This window comes from Cibotium barometz, chromosome 26 (genome assembly GCF_041138505.1).
Source record: "Cibotium barometz isolate CiBa-2024 chromosome 26, ASM4113850v1, whole genome shotgun sequence".
Taxonomy (NCBI): Eukaryota; Viridiplantae; Streptophyta; class Polypodiopsida; order Cyatheales; family Cibotiaceae; genus Cibotium; species Cibotium barometz.
The window spans coordinates 34187343-34193767 of NC_141071.1; positions in this window are offsets into that span (position 1 = coordinate 34187343).

Genomic DNA, 6425 nt, shown 5'->3' on the forward strand with positions numbered 1-6425 from the left:
GCCCAGGTTGAGGTTGATGCTCCTCATGCACTTCTTGGGATGTAAAAGTTTTATCCCTCATGTTTTGTTTAGAGGCTTCTTGAGAACTAGTGGATGCACTTTTAGTTCGCTTGTTTCGGTTCTTCTTCCTCCTAGTGGTCTTTTTTCTATTGGACTGTAGGGTCTTGTCCACTAGATTTGTCTTTGCATCCCTAGTTCGAGGTGTCTAGACAATATCTTTCAATTGGTGGAAACTGTTGTACTGTTGTATTGGATCGAGATGCTTTCCTTGAGCGATGTGGACAATCACGAGCCCAATGGGGTTCTCCGCACTCATAATAGGGGCCCATTGGTTTGGCCTCTACTTTCCTTGGCTGCCATTGACTTGAGGGGCCTGGAGTCCTAGGTTGGTAGCCGCCTAGCAACATTAAAGAGTTTTGTTCCCCTGATTGAGTGTCCAGTGCTGGGCTTGGGTATGTGGGACTTTCAAAGATATTTTCTTTGGATGAATATGATGCGTATTCCTCCTCCACATAGCCTGGGTTTACCAAGTCTCTACACATATTTGAATTGTCGTAGTCAACAACCCTCACAGGAGCAGTCCCAGGAGCAGGAGGTTGAGCACCAAGAACAGGTCGTGCTTGCTCTTGTGCCATCGGTGGCTTACGTTTAAAATTAGTATACTGTTGATACATTTGTGGAGCCACTCCACCCCTTGGCTGCTCACGTTCCTGTCTCATTCTTGCAATGCGAGTACATTCCTGTGTGGTATGGGTAAAGTTCCAAGCACAGGCTTGGCACCACTTTTTTGTGGGTTGGTTTGTGACTAGAGGAGAAAAGGTATTACAATCCTCTGTTTTGTGGTTACCGCCACATGCTCCACAAAGATGAGGACCTGTAGGAAGTACACTCCTCATTCTATGCTGCTATTGTTGTGGCTGCAAGGGTGGACGATAGGTCTGTCCCAATCTCCTTAGTACTAGGTTAGCTATCTGGTCTGGATTTACTAGCGCACTAGACCCTGAACTTTGGTCATCACCCCACTGATCTCTAGGTTTCACCTCTGGGCCAGAACCATCTTGGAACTTGAAGTTATCGGTGAAATCCATAGCATCATGGCAACACTCATTGAAATTTGTATGCTTCTTCGCATAGAGATGTGTATGCAGTGTTGAATTTTTGAGTCCTTTTAAGAAGAGAGAAATTAATCGACTTTGGGCGGGCTTCTCATCCTCTGGGCAACGATTAATGTACTGCTTCATTCTATTTACACAGTCTCTAACACTCTCATTCTCGCCTTGCTTGAAAGAGTAGATGTGTGCTACCGTGTCATGTTGAATTCCCATCAAGGAAAAAGCAGCAATGAATCTCTCTTCCAAAACTCGTAAAGAAGATTTGTCTGAAGCCTCTAATGCCTAAAACCAAGCCAGGGCTTTTCCCTCAAGAGTGAGTCCAAATCCTTCAATTTGAGTATGCTTATCAGCCACTTGCTCAGCTCGAACTGCTTGCCTAAATGCTGCTACATGGTCGTATGGATCTCCCGACCCTTCATACTTCTTTACCAGTTTCTGAAGAGTTGATGGCCTTACTTGTCTTGAATACTCATCATAGGGCCTACGGCCTCTCACTCTCAGTGGGAATTGTTCCTCTCTTTGGTAAGATGGTCCACATGCATCAAAAATTGGTGTGGGTACCCTATTACCAACCTCACCAAACCCCTCCAAAGATCTTGTCACCCGCATTTCAGGAGGTGCATTAATGGGAGGCCGAGTTGGCTCCCCTCTCCTCCGATTGTCATAGTGAGAAAGATGTTGTTGTGGTGTGACCGGTGGTCGCACATTTGGTGTAGGACGATATCTTGGTGCTAGAGTTGGGCTACTAGCAGTGGTCCACTTGGATGTTGAAGGTCCCTCTCTAGTGAACTCTCGTAGGGGAGGAGCAACAGTTTCTCCAGGAAAGGTTGTCTCTCCTGGTTTCGCTGTATTTGTTGAGAACACTTCCATGAATAATGGTTGTCCTTTCCACGTGAGTTCCCGAATCTCTTTCCAATCTAAGGTTCGGTATTCATTGGCCCATTTATCAATTATTCTGTTCATGTGTCCTGCAAGCTTCTCAACTACCACCACATGAGCTAGAGGAAGATCTAGCTGTGGCAATCTAGTTGTGGCATAATATCCCTCTAACGAGTCCTTATAGACCTCTTGAAGTGGATCATCCTGTAAGACCTTTGTCACTGGAATTTGTCGTACAAACTTCCATTGGTTCTCAGTCCCCTGATCCATTTTACTCTTGCCTTTCCTATCCCTTTCCAAATTTAGATCTACAAGAAGTAAATCATCTATGGATGGTTTTGAGGACTGGGCATTGGAGGGTCCAGGCATGTCCGGCTCAATGAGCCAGTCATCTCTAGACTCCCTTGCTCTGGAAAGTTCTGATAAGTCTAAGAACTCGGTTTTAGAGAGCTCCCCTAATTTGTCTACATTTTCTGGGTGGTAGGTGACTTCGTAGCGAACACCATCTCCACCCATGTACATGTTACCCTGGTCATTGACTAGAGGTGCTCTATCAAGTTCTGAGAAAATGTCTGCGATCTTAACAAGATACCGTTGTTGTGGATCCCTAAAGATCTCAGCTCCTTGAGCATTTGTGTAGACATATTGGAGTCTCACATTGAGTGTTAACCCCATGGTGTCGGCTTCAAATGGATTAAAAGATCTTGTGGGTGTTCTAATTGGGGCTACGGGATGACTATTTGTCAGCCCTAGATTGTCCATGGACAATGAACTAGTTGTTCTGGAGGAAAGGGTATCGGATTGGGATTCAGAAAGGGTTTCAGCAATATCTGCCAAATTTCCTACCGATTGGGTCCCACTTTCCTGCGTAGGTACTCTAGAAGGTGTCCTAGGCCCTATGGCAGAATCTATAAGACATCCCGACCGCAAGTGCATAAGGTCAAATTTTTTTGGTTTTTTATGTGTTTTTGTTTTGTTTTTTTTTCTTTAATTAAATAAATATATATATATATATATATATGTATATATATATATATATATTTTTTAACCTACCTAATCACTAAATGCAACTAAAATGAGTATGTGTGGTGTAACTATCTATCCTTTTCTTTTTTTTTTAATTTAATATTATTTTTCTTTTTTTTTCTTCTCTTTTTGTTTTCTTTTTTTTCTATCTCTTTTTTTTCCATGTTTTTTTTGGTTGTTTTTTATATTCATTATTATTATTTTTATTTAAAAATATAAAAAAACATGAAAAATTAATAAAAATAAAAAAATAAAAAAATGGAAAATGCACCTACCTTATCTTCCACGCTCCACCGCTTTCTCTGCGGATTTGCCGGCCGCGTTCACGTGCTTCCTTGCGTTTTCTCTGCCACCTTCAAAGCCAGCTGGCTCCTCCTCAACTACAGCTGCAGGCCGCCGCCTTTAATGCCCTTCACGTGCCTTCTCAACTTCGCCAACTCCTTCACAGCCACCGCTTTGTTCTACGCAGCCCTTCAGCGCCTTCTCACCTTCTGTCTGCTACAGCAACTGCCGGTCGCCCCCTCTTCGCTTCCAATCGCTACTCTGCGCCTTCTTCTCCTTCTTCAACAGCCACCACCGCTACAGCCGACCGCTTCTTTGCTTTAAGATGTGGCGTCGCCTACACTGCCTGCTTTTCGACCTGACGGAGCTCCTCCTGCAGCTTTTCCCTCTTGGAGAGAAACGAGGCGAGAGTAGCTTGAGGGTTGGATGCAGCCCGCTGCCCAGACATCGGACACCTAAGGTGTTTGCGCTTTCAGTTCCTCAAAGCTTGAGGGTTATTTTTTTTTAATTTTTCAGCCGCCTTTGCTTGCTTCTGTCAGCTGCCTGCGTTGGCCACAGCAGCACCAAGCTCTTCTTCATGCAGGTCTTCTCTCCCTTCGCGAGCTGCACTGCCAGCCGCCTCCAGCTCCCTCAAGCGCCACACCGCTTCTGCTGCCACGTCACCTGCAGACGTCCCCCTCAGCGCCTCTGCAAGCTAGAATGTCAACGTAAAAATATATATATATATATATATTAGCTGCTTCTATTTAGACGTTCCCTCCACAGCGCTTCTCACAATACCTTCGCCTTCTTCCAACTGGCCGCCCACAGCCTCTTTTTTTTTCGCTTGTGGCCAGTTTTTTTTTTTGCGGTTGCCCTACAGCAACGCTGGCCGCCCACAGCCTCTCCAATGTGTGTGTATATATATATATATATATTTTTATTTTTATTTTTTAAAGCCGTCTCCAATGTATATTTCCTCCTCGCTATACACCGGCCGCCCAACCTCTACAAGGTATATATACATGAATAAATAGATATATATCTATATATATATATATATCTATTTATTTTTTTCTTTGCTGCGCCTCCAATGACACACCTCCTACAGCCCCTACGTCGGAAAATACAAAAACAGAAATCACTTGAACCTACTTAATGGCGGGATTACTCTACCGCAATGGGGTTTTAATTTTTTTTTTGCTTCTAATCAAAAAAACGAAAACACACAAGGCGCCCTTGAGATCACACACTCAATTCCCTTGCAAACTCTACTCTAATCTACCCTAATCCACGATTTTGCAATCAATGGAGCACTTAGTAAGAAGTAATGGTTAACACCCTTCACTAACTTAGGTGTGCATTCCCCGGCAGCGGCGCCATTGTTTGGGACATCATAGCATAGCGGAGGCTACACTCCAACCCACACACTTTGTCAATCCGTGAATGCAACCCGGTTAGCGCATAGAGGCTATCCCGAATGGGAGAAGATGAGTTAACCACACACTAATGACTTCTAGTCCTACTCAATCCTTCTTCATCACTCAAGCAATCAATCTAACATAATCAAAGCATCAAGATTAGGCTACACTTAAGCACAAAAATGCAACTTATGCAAAGAACCTAACATGCAAAGAGCTATCACACAAGCCTCAACTACACATCATTTCATGCACAAGCTTCATCACATGCACTCTACAAATCAGATTTTTGCATCAAAACATCATTAAGAAATCTAGATTAGCAAGTGAGTAGACCATAACCTCATATCATTGAAAATGTAAAGAATAGAGAGTACAAGATTGAAGCATGAATGGAGATGGAGAGCCTTGGGAGAGCACTTGAGAAGGAGCTATGGAGCAAGCTCTCTCTATGAGCCTCTCAACCAAATGACCAAAGAGTCCTCTCTAGCTCTCAAATGGGCCACCTTTTATACAAAAATTCTAGAACTCCCAAAAGTTCCCATGTGGGATTATTGTCAAGCCCTCTCCCACATTCATCTACAACTTGGAACTCTTTTCAAGAGCCCTAAGTGTCTTTTTTGTTGCATCCTTGTATTGATCTTCATTCGTCATGCAACAAACCCTCTACTTGTAATCAGATATAAGAGAAGCTCTTGCTGATCCACCATTGTGTTCTTGCTACCTTGTAGACTTTGACAAAAGGATCCTCTTAATCTTTGATTGATGATTCAAATGAATGCCTAATAATCTTATTTATAGGAAAAGGTATGAATTTGTAATCAAGTCATTTTTGCCTATTTTCCCCACATAACATTGTCTAAAAAGTCATATTTTGTGTCCAAACTATGCCCAAAAGGTGTCCCAACCATTGGGGTATGACTTGGGCACTTCTAGGAGCGTGTAGGGCTATGAACTATGCTCTAAATCTACCCCTAAATATCCCCATATATTTTCTAACACGTTTATGAGCATAAAGATTAACGGATGCGCATGACATCCCCTTTGCTAAGCTTGGTGCACTAGGGTTATCCATGCACCTTTGTTCCGATTCCATTCCGGTCCAATTGAAGACTCCACTTCATATCCATCAACTCAATCCCCAAGCTCTCTAACTTGGTCTTCAAGTTCTCTGGCTTGGTCTCCGGATCTTTTGAAATCTCCTCTCAAACTTTCGAGATGACCTCATCCTCCTCCAGATAGGATTTGGAGAGATCCAACTCCTTGATAACTATCAGGTTATCCTCATCCTCCTCTAAAAAGGATTTGGAAAGATCCATCTGTTTGGTCTACGATTCTAGTTCCTCTCTCCAACTGCTTGATAACTATCAGGTTATCCTCATTCTCCTCTAAAAAGGATTTGGAAAGATCCATTTGTTTGGTCTACGATTCTAGTTCTAGTTCTCGTCTGGCTTTTGGCTCTAGCTTTTGCTCTAGATCTAGTTCCAACTTTGCCATGTGCATCTTGAGTAATGGAACCTCCTCAGAAACACCTCTTTCTATGATCACGTCTCCTGAGAACTCCTGTCTTAGAAGCTCTCTTTTCATTGCGTCAATGCTCTCAATCTTGTGTTGCTTCAACTCGAGGTGATTCCTCCTTGGCCTTTGTTGATACTTCCATGAATTGTGCCCATGTTTCCTTGAGTTGTGCCCATCTTTTATCATACCGAAGATGGCCTTCACGCGC